Source organism: Salvelinus alpinus, chromosome 5 (genome assembly GCF_045679555.1).
Source record: "Salvelinus alpinus chromosome 5, SLU_Salpinus.1, whole genome shotgun sequence".
NCBI classification, from domain to species: Eukaryota; Metazoa; Chordata; class Actinopteri; order Salmoniformes; family Salmonidae; genus Salvelinus; species Salvelinus alpinus.
In genome coordinates, this window is record NC_092090.1 from 66,566,475 (window position 1) to 66,587,060 (window position 20,586).

Genomic DNA, 20,586 nt, shown 5'->3' on the forward strand with positions numbered 1-20,586 from the left:
TTTTGCCATGGGGTGTAGAGAAAATGTTGCTGTTTTAAACAAGTTTGTTGCAATTCTACACATTTTGCCATGGGGTGTAGAGAAAATGTTGCTGTTTTAAACAAGTTTGTTGCAATTCTACACATTTTGCCATGGGGTGTAGAGAAAATGTTGCTGTTTTAAACAAGTTTGTTGCAATTCTACACATTTGGCCATGGGGTGTAGAGAAGATTTAGCAATTTTACAGGTCATTTCGTGCAATTCTACACATTTTGCGATAGGGTGGAAAGAATGTTTTCAGTTTTTAATATGATATCGAAGTCAGACTGACTAACAAAATCAATGGCCGGGCGGTTATTCGACCATGATTACTACAAGTTTAGATAGCTGGCTGCTAGACTAATATACCAATCTACATTTTTTTTGCTGACATGGTCAATTGAGTGACTATCACTGACTGACATAAGAGAAAAACTGCTAATGCATAACCAAATTTTGAAATTGCTCCTTGGGTATTCTACTATTCTAACTCTCAACTCTAAGTTGAGACCCCCCTTTTGTTTGTGGGAAATTGATCAAACGCAACATGCAACAGTTTTTGCATGTTGCGGTTCAAATAAGGAAATCAGTCAATTTAAATAAATTAACTTGGCCCTAATCTATGAATTTCACATGACTGGGAGTACAGATATGCATATGTTGGTCACAGATACCTTAAAAAAAGTTAGGGTGTGGATCAGAAAACCAGTCAGTTTCTGGTGTGACCACCATTTGCCTCATGCAGCGTGACACATCTCCTTCGCATAGAGTTGTTCAGACTGTTGATTGTGGCCTGTGGAATGTTGTTCCACTCCTCTTCAATGGCTGTGCGAAGTTATTGGCGGGAAATGGAACACGCTGTCGTACACGTCGATCCAAAGCATCCCAAGCATGCTCAATGGGTGACATGTCTGGTGAGTATGCAGACCATGGAAGAACTGGGACATTTTCAGCTTCCAGGAATTGTGTGCAGATGCTTGCGACATGGGGCCGTGCATTATCATGCTGAAACATGCAGTTTTGGAGGTGGATGAATGGCACGACAATGGTCCTCAGGATCCCGTCACGTTATCTCTGTGCATTCAAATTGCCACGAACACAAAATGCAATTGTGTTCGTTGTCCGTAGCTTATGCCTGCCCATATCATAACCCTACCACCACCATGGGGCACTCTGTTCACAAGGTTGACATCAGCAAACCGCTCGCCCACATGACGCCATGCATGTGGTCTGCAGTTGTGAGGCTGGTTGGACGTACTGCCAAATTCTGGTAGAGAAATTAACATTCAATTCTCTGGCAACAGCTCTGGTGGACATTCCTGCAGTCAGCATGCCAATTGTGTAACTCTGTGTTGTTGTTTTTGTCGCACTGCTTTGCTTTATCTCGGCCAGGTCGCAGTTGTAAATGAGAACTTGTTCTCAATTGGCCTACCTGGTTAAATAAAGGTGAAATAAAAATAAAATAAAAAATTGCAGTCTCCATCAAAACTTGAGACATCTATGGCATTGTGTTGTGTAACAACATTTTTGTGACCTTAATTGTTCCAAGCACAAGGTGCACCCGTGTGATTATCATGCTGTTTAATCAGCTTCTTGGTATGCCACACCTGTCAGGTGGATGGATTATTTTGGCAAAGGAGCAATGCTCACTAACAGGAATGTAAACAAATGAGTGCACAAAATCTAAGAGAAATAAGCTTTTTGTGCATATGGAACATTTCTGGGATCTTTTATTTCAGCTCATGAAACATCTTGTTCAGTAATGACCTTAGTGTACAGCAAGCAAACTTCATGGCTGAGTCCCAAATGGCAGTGTAATCCCTTTATAGTACACAGGAATAGGGTGCCATTTAAATTGCTAATAGTGCGCAATTTAAACACTTGCCCGCTATTCACCCCTTTCTATGATACATGTGTAAATATTGGACCATAAATTGTACCTTGTATTATACTAAAATGTTTATTTTATTCTACTGAGCCATTTACTTTATGTTCATATTGTTATCTTTTATTATTTCTTATTGTTGCATTGTCGAGAAGGAACCTGCAAGTAAGCATTTCTATGGACGGTGTATACCATGTGTATCCTGTACATACGACCAATTAAACGTGAAACATTTGGTATGCACACATAACAGCTGTGGTAAACCTACCTGTAAGGTGTTTGTTTACAAACAGGCTTATTCTCTCAGCCATTCCACTCAGTTGGGCTGGAACATCTGTAGCCTTCAAACACAACTCTGGACCTTGATTCCTGACCCACTGCATTTTTTCATTGTTCCCCTTTAATCAGGGACTGGTTTAGACCTGAGACACCAGGCGTGTGAAATTAATTATAAGGTAGAACAGAAAACCAGCTTCGGACCTCATAGAGTAAGAGTTGAACACCCCTGATCTATAGAGAGAAAACAGGTTGTGTGGTGCTGCCTGCTAGTACAGTTTAGTCCTGAGAGAATATCATAAGCTATAGACTGAGTATATAAAACATTATGAAAACTTCTCTTTCCATGAAATAGACTGACAAGGTGAATACAGGTGAAAGCTATAATCCCTTATTAATGTCACTTGTTAAATCCACTTCAATCAGTGTAGATGAAGGGGAGAAGACAGGTTAAAGAATGATTCTTAAGCCTTGAGACATGGATTGTGTATATCTGCCATTCAGAGGGTGAATTGGCAAGACAAAAAATGTAAGTGACTTTGAACAGGGTATAGTAGTAGGTGCCGGGCGCACTGGGTTGTGTCAAGAACTGCAACGCTGCTGTTTTAAAATAAACACTCAACAGTTTCCTGTGTGCGTCAAGAATGGTCCACCACCACGTAGTGGTCTAAGGCACTGCATCGCAGTGCTAGCTGTGCCACCAGAGACTCTGGGTTCGAGCCCAGGCTCTGTCGCAACCGGCCGCGACCGGGAGGTCCATGGGGCAACGCACAATTGGCCTAGCGTCGTCCAGGTTAGGGAGGGTTTGGCCGGTAGGGATATCCTTGTCTCATCGCGCACCAGCGACTCCTGTGGCGAGCCGGGCGCAGTGCACACTGACCAGGTCACTAGGTGTACGGTGTTTCCTCCGACACATTGGTGTGGCTGGCTTCCAGGTTGGATGCACGCTGTGTTAAGAAGCAGTGCGGCTTGGTTGGGTTGTGTTTCGGAGGACGCATGGCTCTCGACCTTCGTGTCTCCCGAGCTCGTACGGGAGTTGTAGAGATGAGACAAGATAGTAACTACTAATAATTGGATACCACGAAATTGGGGAGAAAAAGGGGGTAAAAAAAAAAGAAGAAAAAAGAAAGAAAGAATGGTCCACCACCCAAAGGATATCCAGCCATTTTGACACAACTTTGGGAAGCATTGGGATCAACATGGGTCAGCATCCATGTGGAACGCTTTCGACACCTTGTAGAGTCCATGCCCTGACAAATTGTGGCTGTTCTGGGGTGCAACTCAATATTAGGAAGGTGTTCCTAATGTTTAGTATACTCAAGAGAGAGAACTGTCTGCTATCAGTCTAGACCTGAGAGAATATCACATGCTACAGTGGGGCAAAAAAGTATTTAGTCAGCCACCAATTGTGCAAGTTCTCCCACTTAAAAATATGAGAGAGGCCTGTAATTTTCATCATAGGTACACTTCAACTATGACAGACAAAATGAGGGGGAAAAAATCCAGAAAATCACATTGTAGGATTTTTTATGAATTTATTTGCAAATTATGGTGGAAAATAAGTATTTGGTCAATAACAAAAGTTTATCTCAATACTTTGTTATATACCCTTTGTTGGCAATGACAGAGGTCAAACGTTTTCTGTAAGTCTTCACAAGGTTTTCACACACTGTTGCTGGTATTTTGGCCCATTCCTCCATGCAGATCTCCTCTAGAGCAGTGATGTTTTGGGGCTGTTGCTGGGCAACACGGACTTTCAACTCCCTCCAAAGATTTTCTATGGAGTTGAGATCTGGAGACTGGCTAGGCCACTCCAGGACCTTGAAATGCTTCTTACGAAGCCACTCCTTCGTTGCCCGGGCGGTGTGTTTGGGATCATTGTCATGCTGAAAGACCCAGACACGTTTCATCTTCATTGCCCTTGCTGATGGAAGGAGGTTTTCACTCAAAATCTCACGATACATGGCCCCATTCATTCTTTCCTTTACACGGATCAGTCGTCCTGGTTCCTTTGCAGAAAAACAGCCCCAAAGCATGATGTTTCCACCCCCATGCTTCACAGTAGGTATGGTGTTCTTTGGATGCAACTTAGCATTCTTTGTCCTCCAAACACGACGAGTTGAGTTTTTACCAAAAAAGTTCTATTTTGGTTTCATCTGACCATATGACATTCTCCCAATCTTCTTCTGGATCATCCAAATGCTCTCTAGCAAACTTCAGACGGGCCTGGACATGTACTGGCTTAAGCAGGGGGACACGTCTGGCACTGCAGGATTTGAGTCCCTGGCGGCGTAGTGTGTTACTGATGGTAGGCTTTGTTACTTTGGTCCCAGCTCTCTGCAGGTCATTCACTAGGTCCCCCCGTGTGGTTCTGGGATTTTTGCTCACCGTTCTTGTGATCATTTTGACCCCACGGGGTGAGATCTTGCGTGGAGCCCCAGATCGAGGGAGATTATCAGTGGTCTTGTGTGTCTTCCATTTCCTAATAATTGCTCCCACAGTTGATTTCTTCAAACCAAGCTGCTTACCTATTGCAGATTCAGTCTTCCCAGCCTGGTGCAGGTCTACAATTTTGTTTCTGGTGTCCTTTGACAGCTCTTTGGTCTTGGCCATAGTGGAGTTTGGAGTGTGACTGTTTGAGGTTGTGGACAGGTGTCTTTTATACTGATAACAAGTTCAAACAGGTGCCATTAATACAGGTAACGAGTGGAGGACAGAGGAGCCTCTTAAAGAAGAAGTTACAGGTCTGTGAGAGCCAGAAATCTTGCTTGTTTGTAGGTGACCAAATACTTATTTTCCACCATAATTTGCAAATAAATTCATTAAAAATCCTACAATGTGATTTTCTGGATTTCTTTTCTCACTTTGTCTGTCATAGTTGAAGTGTACCTATGATGAAAATTACAGGCCTCTCTCATCTTTTTAAGTGGGAGAACTTGCACAATTGGTGGCTGACTAAATACTTTTTTGCCCCACTGTATATACAGGACTGTCTGCTAGTCTAGACCTGAGAGAATATCACATGCTATATACAGGACTGTCTGCTAGTCTAGACCTGAGAGAATATCACATGCTATATACAGGACTGTCTGCTAGCAGTCTAGACCTGAGAAAATATCACATGCTATATACAGGACTGTCTGCTAGCAGTCTAGACCTGAGAGAATATCACATGCTATATACAGGACTGTCTGCTAGCAGTCTAGACCTGAGAGAATATCACAGGTTATATACAGGACTGTCTGCTAGCAGTCTAGACCTGAGAGATTATCACAGGTTATATACAGGACTGTCTGCTAGTCTAGACCTGAGAGAATATCACATGTTATATATAAGAGTGTCTGCTAGCAGTCTAGACCTGAGAAAATATCACAGGTTATATACAGGTCTGTCTGCTAGCAGTCTAGACCTGAGAGAATATCACAGGCAGTGGTGGAAAAAGTACCCAACTGTCATACTTGAGTAAAAGTAAAGATACCTTAATAGAAAATGACTCAAGTAAAAGTCAAAGTCACCCAGTAAAATGCTACTTGAGTAAAAGTCTAAAAGCATTTGGTTTAAAATATATCAAAAGTAAATGTAATTGCTAAAATGTACTTAAGTATCAAAAGTAAAAGTATAAGTAAATATAATATAAATATAAGTAAATTCCTTATATTAAGCAAACCAGAAACCACCAATTTCTTGTTTTTTAAATGTACTGATAGCCAGGGGCACACTCATTCAGACATCATTTACAAACGAGCATGTGTGTTTCGTGAGTCCGCCAGATCAGAAGCAGTAGGGGTGACCAGGGATGTTCGGTTGATAAGTGCGTGAATTGGATTATTGTCCTGTCCTGCTAAGCATTCAAAATGTAACGAGTACTTTTGGGAAAATGTATGGAGTAAAAAGTACAATATTTTCTTAAGGAATGTATTGAAGTAAAAGTTGTCAAAAATATAATTAGTAAAGTAAAGTACAGATACCCTAAAAAACGACATAAGTAGTACTTTAAAGTATTTTTACTTAAGTACTTTACACCACCGACCACACGGTATATATATTTTTTAAATTTTATCCATTATTTTACCAGGTAAGTTGACTGAGAACACGTTCTCATTTGCAGCAACGACCTGGGGAATAGTTACAGGGGAGAGGAGGGGGATGAATGAGCCAATTGTAAACTGGGGATTATTAGGTGACCGTGATGGTTGAGGGCCAGATTGGGAATTTAGCCAGGACACCGGGGTTAACACCCCTACTCTTACGACAAGTGCCATGGGATCTTTAATGACCTCAGAGAGTCAGGACACCCGTTTAACGTCCCATCCGAAAGACAGCACCCTACACAGAGCAGTGTCCCCAATCACTGCCCTGGGGCATTGGGATCTTTGTTTAGACCAGAGGAAAGAGTGCCTCCTACTGGCCCTCCAACACCACTTCCAGCAGCATCTGGTCTCCCATCCAGGGACTGACCAGGACCAACCCTGCTTAGCTTCAGAAGCAATATATAGGGCTGTCTGCTAGAACATTCAGACCTGCCAACATTGAAGAATTTGTATGAGTACCAATTTAGCGAGGTGGCACCCACAACAGCACATGTGATAACCATACTAGTCATATCACAGGCAAATGCACTTTTTGTAGCCTGTTAACAGAATTTATAACGGTTTAAGAAAAATGATTAAATAATTCTATTCGGAAACTTAACCATTAGGATTAGAGGTTATGTAGCATAGACAAGGAGTAATTAAAGCTGATCAACATAAGTCCAAATAGGTTGGACAGGGGAAGAGAGGAATGTATGTGTGTGCCGAAAGAAAGCAAAGAGACTCCTTAATATGTTTGAACCGACCCGGCTATAACTCTGGGGAGATAACCCAAGGGGGGGCGCCAACTCTGGGTTGGCGCCCCCCCTTGGGTTGTGCCGTGGCGGAGATCTTTGTGGGCTATTCTCGGCCTTGTCTCAGGATGGTAAGTTGGTGGTTGAAGCTATCCCTCTAGTGGTGTGGGGGCTGTGCTTTGGCAAAGTGGTTGGGGTTATATCCTTCCTGTTTGGCCCTGTCCGGGGGTATCGTCGGATGGGGCCACAGTGTCTCCTGACCCCTCCTGTCTCAGCCTCCAGTATTTATGCTGCAGTAGTTTATGTGTCGGGTGGCTAGGGTCAGTTTGTTATATCTGGAGTACTTCTCCTGTCTTATCCGGTGTCCTGTGTGAATTTAAGTATGCTCTCTCTAATTCTCTCTTTCTCTCTTTCTTTCTCTCTCTCGGAGGACCTGAGCCGTAGGACCATGCCTCAGGACTACCTGGCATGATGACTCCTTGCTGTCCCCAGTCCACCTGGCCGTGCTGCTGCTCCAGTTTCAACTGTTCTGCCTGCGGCTATGGAACCCTGACCTGTTCACCGGACGTGCTACCTGTCCCAGACCTGCTGTTTCCAACTCTCTAGAGACCGCAGGAGCGGTAGAGATACTCTGAATGATCGGCTATGAAAAGCCAACTGACATTTACTCCTGAGGTGCTGACTTGCTGCACCCTCAACAACTACTGTGATTATTATTATTTGACCATGCTGGTCATTTATGAACATTTGAACATCTTGGCCATGTTCTGTTATAATCTCCACCCGGCACAGCCAGAAGAGGACTGGCCACCCCTCATAGCCGGGTTTCCTCTCTAGGTTTCTTCCTAGGTTTTGGCCTTTCTAGGGAGTTTTTCCTAGCCGCCGTGCTTCTACACCTGCATTGCTTGCTGTTTTGGGTTTTAGGCTGGGTTTCTGTACAGCACTTTGAGATATCAGCTGATGTAAGAAGGGCTATATAAATACATTTGATTTGATAAGCTGGGACATGGAGAACCCCTCCAGGTTTCCCTTATCTTGGGGGGAATGGAACTGTCAGTTGGGTAGTGATCAACTGTGGTGAGAATGGTAGAAAAGTAGATATGATAGCTCTCCTCCTGTTAGTTTGTATGTATGTGCGTAGGTTAAGAGAATGTTATAAGAGGAACATCTTTGGATATGCACAGGAGAGCTCTCGCAAATAAACTTGGATTTGATCAATTGTGAGCTGGGAATTCTGTCTGCTTCATTTAAAACCGGAACTTTACAACCTCTGGGTTGCAGACCGATTAAGATAATCTAAATTTATGAACATTGATTTTCAAAATTCTTTAACATAGCCTAATAATGATGTCAGAAGACTGCCTCAGTAAGAATGGTAGGCTATAGAGTTATGGGTTCTTGTTAATTGGCTGCTCTTCAGTAGCTAACAAGAAATAAGTTTAAATGCACAATCAGGGCTCTCCCTAGGATTATCTGACAAGGTGGTGCTGATGTAGGCCTAAGGTTGGGTAGGGGCAGAGAGGCGAAGCGAGAGGATTTACTCCACCCAAAATCTGTCTGCGTGAGATAAGCCCTTTTGTGTATGGAGGTCTATGAGAGAGTATCAAATAACATGAGGCTTATTTTATCGAATAGAATTTTGGTAATGTTTAGGCTGTTACAAATTTACTGATATAAGTGGATGCACGTGACATTCTGGAAATTTTGAGAAAAACAACTTAGTTGTGCCTGTTGTTCACATGCGTACAGTGCATTCAGAATGTATTCAGACCACTTGACCATTTCCACATTTTGTTACATTACAGCCTTTCTAAAATGGATGAAACAATTTTTTCCCCTCATCAATCTACACACAATACCCCATAATGACAGAGCGAAAACAGGTTTTTAGATATTTTTGCAAATGTATTACAAAATAAAAGACAGAAGTACCTTATTTACATAATTATTCAAACCATTTCCTATGAGTCTCGAAATTGAGTTCAGGTGCATCCTGTTTCCATTGATCATCCTTGAGATGTTTCTACAACTTGATTGGAGTCCACCTGTGCTAAATCCAATTGACTGGACATGATTTGGAAAGGCACACACCTGTCTATATAAGGTCCCACAATTGACAGTGCACGTCAGAGCAAAAACCAAGCCATGAGGTCGAAGGAATTGTCCGTAGAGCTCCGAGACAGGATTGTGTCGAGGCACAGATCTAGGGAAGGGTACCAAAACATTTCAACAGCATTGAAGGTCCCCATTGAAATAATGGCGCCGGAAGAGATGGCTGCCGTTTTACAATCCCCTAACCAATTGTGCTATTGTGTGTGTTTTTTTTCCGCATTATTTGTAACAGGAAAACGTTCATCCAGAGGAGGCGCTCCTAGTGGCCCGGGGACTTTAATGCAGGGAAACTTAAATCCGTTTTACCTCATTTCTACGAGCATGTTAAATGTGCAACCAGAGGAGAAAAAAAAACTCTAGACCACCTTTACTACACACACAGTGTAACGGCTGTCTTCCTCCTCCTCATCTGACGAGGAGAAACGAGAAGGATCGACCAATGCGCAGCGTGGTACGTATCCATATTTATTTGAATACTTTTCAATATTGAAACAAAACAATAAACAGACGAAAACCAACGAAGCTACAGTCCCGAACTAGTAACACAGACAAAACAGGAACACAGGAACAGGAACAATCACCCACAAAACACACTACAAAACAGGCTACCTAAATATGGTTCCCAATCAGAGACAATGACTAACACCTGCCTCTGATTGAGAACCATATCAGGCCAAACAAGAAACCCCACATAGAAACAGAAAACATAGACTGCCCACCCCAACTCACGCCCTGACCATACTAAAACAAAGAAAAAACAAAAGAACTATGGTCAGAACGTGACACACAGAGAGGCGTACAAAGCTCTTCCTCGTTTGGCAAATCTGACCATAATTCTATCCTCCTGATTCCTGCTTATAAGCAAAAACCTAAGCAAGAAGCACCAGTGACTCGGTCAATAAGAACCCACCTCTCTGATTCAGAGGGGTTGGGTTAAATGCGTAAGACACATTTCAGTTGAAGGCATTCAGTTGTACAACTGACTAGGTATCCCCTTTTCCCTTTCCCTAAGAAAGTGGTCAGATGAAGCAGATGCTAAGCTACAGGACTGTTTTGCTTGCACAGACCGGAATATGTTCCAGGATTCTTCCGATGGCATTGAGGAGTACACCACATCAGTCACTGGCTTCATCAATAATTGCATCGATGACATCGTCCCCACAGTAACCATACGTACATACCCCAACCAGATGCCATGGATTACAGGCTACATCCGCACTGAGCTAAAGGGTAGATCTGTCGTTTTCAAGGAAGCTTGTAAGAAATCCCACCTGCCCTCCGACGAACCATGAAACAGGCAAAGCTTCAATACAGGACTAAAATTGAATCATACTACACCGGCTCTGAAGCTCGTCGTATTTGGCAGGGCTTGCATACTATTACAGACTACAAAGGGATGCACGAGCTGCCCAGTGACACGAGCCTACCAGATGAGCTAAATTACTTCTATGCTCACTTCGAGGCAAGTAACACTGAAACATGCATATGAGAGCATCAGATGTTCCGGATGACTGTGTGATCACACTCTCCGTAGCCGATGTGAGTAAGACCTTTAAACAGGTCAACATTCACAATGCCGCAGGGCCAGACGGATTACCAGGATGCGTACTCCGAGCATGCGCTGACCAGCTTGCAAGTGTCTTCACTGACATTTTCAACCTGTCCCTGACTGAATCTGTAATATCAGCATGTTTCAAGCAGACCACCATAGTCCCTGTGCCCAAGAACCCTAAGGTAACCTGCCTAAATGACCACCGACCCGTAGCACTCACGTCTGTAGCCATGAAGTGCTTTGAAAGGCTGGTCATGGCTCACATCAACACCATTATCCCAGAAACCCTAGACCCACTCCAATTCGCATACCGCCCCAACAGATCCACAGATGATGCAATCTATATGACACTCGACACTGCCCTATTCCCACCTGGACAAAAGGAACACCAATGTGAGAATGCTATTCATTGACTACAGCTCAACATTCAACACCATAGTGCCCTCAAAGCTCATCACTAAGGTAAGGACCCTGGGACTAAACACCTGCATCTGCAACTGGATCCTGGACTTCCTGACGGGCCGCCCCCAGGTGGTAACAACACATCCACCACGGTGACCCTCAACACAGAGGCCCCTCAGGGGTGCGTGCTCAGTTCCCTCCTGTACTCCCTGTTTACTCATGGCTGCATGGCCAGGCACGACTCCAACACCATCATCAAGTTAGCCGATGACACAACAGTGGTAGGCCTGATCACCGACAATGATAAGACAGCCTATAGGGAGGAGGTCAGAGACCTGGCCGTGTGGTGCCAGGACAACAACCTTTCCCTCAACGTGATCAAGACAAAGAAGATGATTGTGGACTACAGGATAATAGAGGACCGAGTACGCCCCCATTCTCATCGAAGGGGCTGTAGTGGAGCAGGTTGAGAGCTTCAAGTTCCTTGGTGTCCACATCACCAAAAAACTATCATGGCTTCTAAACAGCTTCTACTGCCAAGCTCCTGAACAGCTCATCAAAGGGCTACCCAGACCCCTATTTTACGCTGCTGCTACACTCTGTTAATTATCTATGCATAGTCACTTTAACTTTACCGACATGTACATATTACCTCAATTACCTCAACTAACCGCACATTTCTCTGTATTGGTATCCCCTGTATATAGCCTGCTATTGTTATTTTACTGCTGCTGTTTAATTATTTGTTACTTTTATTTTTAAAAAATTACTTAACTATTTTTTACTTAACACTTTTTTTCTTAAAACTTCTTAAAGCATTGTTGGTTAAGGGCTTGTAAGTAAGCATTTCACTGTAAGGTCTAATAAACTTGAAGTATTCGGCGCATGTGACAAATAAAATTTGATTTGAGAACACAGTGCCCTCCATCATTCTCAAATGGAAGAAGTTTGGAACAACCAAGACTCTTCCTAGAGCTGGCTGCCCGGCCAAAATGAGGAATCGGGGGGGAAGGGTCTCAGTCGGGGAGGTGACCAAGAACTCAATGGTTATTCTGATAGAGCTCCTCTGTGGAGTTGTGGAGATGGGAGAACCTTCCAGAAGGACAACGACCCTAAGCACACAGCCAAGACAATGCAGGAGTGGCTTCGGGACAAGTCTCTGAATGTCCTTGAGTGGCCCAGCCAGAGCCCGGACTTGAACCCAATCAAACAACTGGAGAGACCTGAAAATAGCTGTGTAGCGACGCTCCCCATCCAACCTGACAGAGCTTGAGAGGATCTGCAGAGAAGAATGGGAGAAACTCCGCAAATACAGGTGCCAAACTTGTAGCGTTGAGGCTGTAATTGCTGCCAAAGGTGCTTCAACAAAGTACTGAGTAAAGGTTCTGAATACTTATGTAAATGTGCTATTTCAAAAAAAAAAAAATTGCAAAAATTTCTACAAACCCGTTTTTGCTTTGTCATTATGAGGTATTGTGTATAGATTGAGGGGGGGAAACATTTTAATCAATTTTAAAATAATGCTGTAACATAACAACATTTGGAAAAAGTCAAGGGGTCTGAATACTTTCTAAATGCACTGTATATGAGCTTGTTTCAGATCTCCATCCCTGACCTAATTCATCAAGTTAGGTCTGACTACTAGGCTACTATTCATTCAACATGCTCTGTTGTCATTGGTGAACTGACTATTATCACATAATTAGCAGCCTACTGTTGACATACAGCTATGTCAAGAGGACAGATGAAGAACTGATTAAGACTGTTAAAGATCAGTAGGCATAACATAACTTTCTGTGAAGGACGGAATTAGCGGAACAGCTCTCTCTGCCATGTCCATTTCCATCCACATAGTAAAGCAAACTCAACTGCCGTAAGACTGCACGTTTCAACAACAAAAAAAATACTGCACATTTCCTTGCTCATCAATGCGCTTGCGCCTACTACCTTTGTGGAGACCAAAGCATGTGAGAGCAAGAAAGTTCTCGCTTAGTTGACTAATAATAAATAGTGGTTGTGCTTGACTAACACATGCAATTTTGGAAAATGTATTTGGCAAACAGTTAATTCTCCTTTGTTCCTTTTTCTAAACACATCAGGGGCATAAAATAACACTCACATGCCCCCACCCATCATTCCATTGATTGTTAGCTTGTGGTGCCTAAAGTTAGCTTAACTTTGTAGTGGCAAGTTATGAAATAGTGAACCACTTATTTCATTTAAATACACTCTCAACTGGTTGCTCATTGCTGTTTCTCTAAGATGGCTACTCAGCGCAAATGCCCATTAAATCTAAAAGGAAACAGTCGGTGGTGGTATTTCATTTATTTAAAAAGCATGGAATTCCGCAAACAAAGAAAGGTATGCAACCACAGAGGACAAACATATGTACAAGGTGGGCGTTTAATAATTGTACTTTTAAATATTGATGTAGGGCGAATCGATATAGTCGGAGCTAGATTACACAAAGCCTGGTCTCGGCTCTACGCCGTTGGTTAAATTCGTCAGAAACTTCCATCACCATGGAGTGGAGTTTAGTCCGCTAGCCGACAGGTAGAGTTTGTGTGTTGATATTGCGCCTACAGCTACGCTCACTCTCATTTGTTCCTTGGTGTTTACCATTCGTCTTCTCTTCACAATAACCTTCCAGTGTGAACATAAAGTCCCTTGTTTCCTCGTCTGAATTTAGCTACGTTAGAGATAATTGGGAGCAAGGACCCACCTTTTTCATGTCACCCATCGACTCACGTTCGGGGACCCTTATTACTCCAGCACTATCTTCCAAGCTTTTCATGGTGATGTATTTTACGTGTGGTCATATCTGATATGTTACAATGTTACAGTAGACTACTCGAGTAGTATTTTTCTGGGTGACTCACTTTTACTTGAGTCATATTCTATTAAGGTATCTTTACTTTTACTCAAGTATGATAATTGGGTACTTTTTCCATCACTGAAAATAAATGACAATGTGTATCGGTAATTAATTGAATCCCACATACGCAATTTTTCATTTAGCAGACACTCTTATCCAGAGCGATTTAGTGCATTCATCTTAAGAAAGTTCACCTATGTACCTAACCAAATCGTCGCTAGATAGATTTACTTGAGGCTTATGGTTTCAACTGTTCTGCCTGCAGTTATGGAACCCCTACCTGTCCCAGACCTGCTGTTTTCAACTCTTAATGATCGGCTATGAAAAGCCAACTGACATTTATTCCTGATTATTATTTGACCATGCTTGTCATTTATGAACATTTTGAACATCTTGGCTCTCTCTAATTCTCTCCCTCTCTCTTTCTTTCTCTCTCTCGGAGGAACTGAGCCCTAGGACCATACGTCAGGACTACCGGGCATGATGACTCCTTGCTGTCCCCAGTCCACCTGGCCTTGCTGCTGTCCCAGTTTCAACTGTTCTGCCTGCGGTTATGGAACCCCTACCTGTCCCAGACCTGCTGTTTTCAACTCTTAATTATCGGCTATGAAAAGCCAACTGACATTTATTCCTGATTATTATTTGACCATGCTTGTCATTTATGAACATTTTGAACATCTTGGCCATGTTCTTGTTTCCCCCCTCTGATAACCAGGTGGTGAATCGCATCTCTGCATGTCTGGCAGACATATCAGTGTGGATGACGGATCACCACCTCAAGCTGAACCTCGGCAAGACGGAGCTGCTCTTCCTCCCGGGGAAGGACTGCCCGTTCCATGATCTCGCCATCACGGTTGACAACTCCATTGTGTCCTCCTCCCAGAGTGCTAAGAACCTTGGCGTGATCCTGGACAACACCCTGTCGTTCTCAACTAACATCAAGGCGGTGACCCGTTCCTGTAGGTTCATGCTCTACAACATTCGCAGAGTACGACCCTGCCTCACGCAGGAAGCGGCGCAGGTCCTAATCCAGGCACTTGTCATCTCCCGTCTGGATTACTGCAACTCGCTGTTGGCTGGGCTCCCTGCCTGTGCCATTAAACCCCTACAACTCATCCAGAATGCCGCAGCCCGTCTGGTGTTCAACTTTCCCAAGTTCTCTCACGTCACCCCGCTCCTCCGCTCTCTCCACTGGCTTCCAGTTGAAGCTCGCATCCGCTACAAGACCATGGTGCTTGCCTACGGAGCTGTGAGGGGAACGGCACCTCCGTACCTTCAGGCTCTGATCAGGCCCTACACCCAAACAAGGGCACTGCGTTCATCCACCTCTGGCCTGCTCGCCTCCCTACCTCTGAGGAAGTACAGTTCCCGCTCAGCCCAGTCAAAACTGTTCGCTGCTCTGGCACCCCAATGGTGGAACAAACTCCCTCACGACGCCAGGTCAGCGGAGTCAATCACCACCTTCCGGAGACACCTGAAACCCCACCTCTTTAAGGAATACCTAGGATAGGATAAAGTAATCCTTCTAACCCCCCCCCCCTTAAAAGAGTTAGATGCACTATTGTAAAGTGGTTGTTCCACTGGATATCATAAGGTGAATGCACCAATTTGTAAGTCGCTCTGGATAAGAGCGTCTGCTAAATGACTTAAATGTAAATGTAAATGTAATGTTCTGTTATAATCTCCACCCGGCACAGCCAGAAGAGGACTGGCCACCCCTCATAGCCTGGTTCCTCTCTAGGTTTCTTCCTAGGTTTTGGCCTTTCTAGGGAGTTTTTCCTAGCCACCGTGCTTCTACACCTGCATTGCTTGCTGTTTGGGGTTTTAGGCTGGGTTTCTGTACAGCACTTCGAGATATTAGCTGATGTACGAAGGGCTATATAAAATAAACTTGATTGATTGATTGAAGTAATGGTCGCACAATGCCATCGGGGGTACGCCAAATAAAAATGTGATTCACATTTATTTTTTTTAACTGTCGAATTATATTTTCCAACATTTGGGTGAGGTTTTTTTCTCACCTGAGTAGTCTCGTTTCACTGCCAAAAATAAAATTAAACCATCTAGTGGTCAGCGAAATAACAACACAATGTCAAATACAGGTAACCTAATCAAATAATTAACATCCAATCACATTAACCATTACTCTCTCGCGGGAATTCCACTAACGGTCCGTATGTAGCCAAACGTAGCTGCTGCTCATTCCGTTTGCTCGGAAATTGATAAATGGTTAAAAACATGTAAGGCCCGCATCCATAGAGACACATACCAGCTCTACTGGTATAACTGCTACTACCAGCAGTACTACACCTGCACCTGTCGACAACACAAGTTGATCTGCTTCCACGAGTACATCCAATGCTAGCATCAGTAATTCTACATTTGTTGTTAGCCCAGCTAGCATGGACACTGACAGTTGGGAATCTGATGCAGCCGAAGAGCTACTGCCCCCTTACCCGGGACAGCACCGAACAACAGACAGGGATGTTGGACCATAAGTCCTCCACAATAGTATGGGGCTTGCCTGTCCTAGCCACTTGGACCATCGAAGAGGTGCAAATATGATGAAAACTACATTGATTTGGTGTTAACTTATATTAGGAGAGTGCCTTTCCTCAGCCACAGTGTGTTATTTGTGAAAAAGTACTATCTCACAACTCGATGAAACCTTCACTCTTGCGCAGACATTTAGAAACAAAACATGACAATTTGAAAAATAAGGGAATTAAGAATTAAGACGACTTTCGTGTAGTAAGACTTGTAAAAGCAACAGATACCATGAATAAGAAGGGGCTAGAAGCGTCTTATATGGTGAGTTACCAAGTGGCTAGGACAGGCAAGCCCCATACTATTGTGGAGGACTTAATTCTTCCTGCTGCCACAGATATGGCTGGGACAATGCTGGGGGAAAAGGCCAAAAAAACTATACAGATAATGCCTTCATCAAACAACACTGTTTCACAATGCATCAGTGACATGGCAGGAGATGTTTTGAAACAATTACTGCTTAGCATACAAGCCAGTGAATTCTAGGCGCTACAGCTGGATGAGTCATACCTGGCACAGCTCCAGGTATATGTCCGTTATGTTTATGGGGGTGAATTAAGGAAGACATCCTCTTCTGCAAACCACTGGAAACCAGGACAACATGAGAGGATATTTTTAAAGTACTGGACAGCTTTGTGATACCAAATGGACTTTGGTGGTCAAGATGTATTGGTATCTGTACTGATGGTGCAAAAGCCATGACAAGGAGACATAGTGGAGTGGTAACGTGCGTGCAAGCAGTTGCTCCTGACGCCACTTGGGTACACTGCAGCATCCACCGAGAGGCTCTTGCTGCCAAGGGAATGCCTGACAGCTTGGAAGACGTTTTGGATACTACAGTGAAAATGGTTAACTTTGTTAAAGCAAGGCGGCTGAACTGTCCTGTATTTTCTGCACTATGCAATGATATGGGCAGCGACCATGTAACGCTTTTACAACATACAGAAGTGCGCTGGTTATCAAGGGGCAAAGTATTGACACTTTTTTGTTAATTGAGAGACGAACTTAAAGTTTTCTTTACTGACCATAATTTTCACTTGTCTGACAGCTTGCATGATGACGAGTTTCTCACACGACTGTCCTATCTGGGTGATGTTTTTTCTCGCCTTAATGATCTGAATCTAGGATTACAGGGACTCTCCGCAACTATATTCAATGTGCGGGATAAAATTGATGCTATGATTAAGAAGTTGAAGCTCTTCTCTGTCTGCATTAACAAGGACAACACACAGGTCTTTCCATCATTGTATGATTTTGTGTGCGCAAATGAACTCAAGCTTACGGACAATGTCAAATGTGATATAGCGAAGCACCTGAGTGAGTTGGGTGCACAATTACGCAGGTACTTTCCCGAAACGGATGACACAAACAACTGGATTCATTATCCCTTTCATGCCCTGCCTCCAGTCCACTTACCGATATCTGAACAAGACAGCCTCATTGAAATTGCAACAAGCGGTTCTGTGAAAATTGAATTTAATCAGAAGCCACTGTCAGATTTCTGGATTGGGCTGTGCTCAGAGTATCCTGCCTTGGTAAATCACACTGTTAAGATACTGATGCCCTTTGCAACCACGTACCTATGTGAGAGTGGATTCTCAGCCCTCACTAGAATGAAAACTAAATACAGGCACAGACTGTGTGGGAAATGATTTAAGACTGAGACTCTCCAATACAACCCAACATTGCAGAGTTATGTGCATCCTTTCAAGCATACCGTTCTCATTAACCTGTGGTGAGTTATTCACAATTTTCAATGAACAAATAAGGATTTATATGTAAGATGGTGAAATAAAGAGCAGAATTATTGATAATTATTATATTATTGTTTGTGCCCTGGTCCTATAAGAGCTCTTTGTCGCTTCCCACGAGTCGGGTTGTGACAAAAACTCACTCATTCTTATGTTTAATAAATGTATCGTATAGTGTGTGTGTGGCAGGCTTACAATGATGGCAAAAAACAACATTTGAGAGTGCGCTGACCCTGGTGCTAGAGGGGGTACGCAGCTGGAGGTTGAATGTACGGGACTATAAAAAGTTTGGGAACTACTGAGCTAGAGCAATTGAGCTTGGCTGAAAACTGTACTAATAATGTTAGCCACTAGAGGTCATGAGTGCTGTAATATATTTTTGGGAAAATAGAAGCTACAGTTATCACATCAGAAAAAGAGTGCATACTTCAAATATGACCTGGACTAGAGTATACAGAATGTCATGTTTTTTCTCTGGCTGCATTTATATATATATATATATCTACATCTTCACTCAGGTCCACAAAAAAACAAGTTTGTGTTAAAACAGAGCATGAAATATGTGTGTTTCGCAATGAAGCACATAAATTACATTTCATTTGTTTCTTGGACATTTAGGCTCTATCATCAGTCGTAGTCTCTCTCGTAGGCTAAAATACAACTGGGAGATACGTGAGTGGATCGCTGAACATTAAATTAATGACATAACCCATTTTTGGGGGCTTTGCCAGGAGGAGCCGGTCTGAACCTGATGTGAGTTTATCACCGTAAAAGTCCCATCATGACTGAGGAATAGGAGACAGTTTATGTATAACACTATAAATATATGGTATAAAAATGTTATTCAACATTATCTCTACATGATAGCTTAGTATCCTAAACATTTCACACTCTGGCCAACTGTACTTGGCATTAAACTTTGAGTTATAAATAGCTAATCCTTTAATACCTGCATCGTGGATTACCTAGTTTATCTTGCCGCTCCTTTTATTCTGTCCTGTCCAAACAGAAGACAGGGAATACAACCAGAATACAGAGGAGAGGGTTAGGCTATATCCAAAAGCTGAACCTGGGCCGGTATTAATATAGCTTCTCAGAGTAAGAGTGCTGATCTTAAATCAGTTTTGCCTTTTAGGTCATAATGAATAAGATTGCATCCTAGATCAGCACTCCTACTCTGAGACCCTTTATAAATACGGGCCCTAAAACTCCCAGTCACCCCTCAGTCTGATCAGAGCTAGATCAGATATTTCCCTCTGCCACATGAGCATGTGTTTAGAATATGATCATATCGTACAGCATTAGTCGAATGCATGACCTAAGGCAGCATGACAATGTGACGTCTATTTGCATTCATGTTTACGTGTACATCTGTGTGCTCAAAACATGCCAAACTGGTTGCTGGTATTTCTGAGTTGCATGAGCAATGCTTTATTAGTAGAAGGAAAAGAGCAATAGAGTCAATTGATATACAAACCTTGAAATATTTAGAAACATCATAATATTTACTGACCTTTTCTACACTCATATAAAAGGCACATTTTATTGAAAGAGTGTTTGTTTGAATTGTGTCCAATATGAACAGTGTGAGGGCTGTAATCAGTACTGATGGCCTTTTGCAATGGCTTTGCTTATGTTAATTTAATCGTGATTTAATGTGGTACTGTGTGTGTTTGGAAGGAACACAGTATTGACAAGGGCTGCTTCTGACATGGCACTCTATTCCCTAGTGCACTCCCATAGGGTTTCGACAAGGAGTCATAGGAGGGAAAGTTTCAGATGGATGGAGAGGAATACAATGGATGGATGGAGAGATACAATGAGGATGAGAATTGGCAGAATGACCAGTACATGGCCTGACCACTGCGTAGGTACTGACAAAGAGATAGGCATACTTCAGCCAGTAGGTTTGGCTGGTGTGACAATAGTGGCTGTTGGTGTGGCATTTCTTCTGGACAATAGCTGCTATGCAGCAGCAGTTTGGAGTTAGATCCCAATGTTCTGACCTTGTGATCTGTTTTATTGTATCCAACTCAGAGATTCTATGAGCAGCACTGTCTGAGTCACACCATTATCTGAAGGTTATATCTATAGTCCATGCTGAAATATCAAGATCACAAAAAACTTTCTGAATTGAAATATAACTGACCCCAACCCTCATCCTCTGAGACAGTAGCCTACTATTGTTCTAATAGAGAAGAATACTCAGATCCCTGTAATGCCTAGTCATTCAGCTTCATGGGAAGTGCAGATGTGAACCAAAGTACTGTGATCTTGTCAGTATGATTTCAGTTGTTACTTGTTGCAGAAAATGACTGACCTTGATTTGGTGCATATAATACA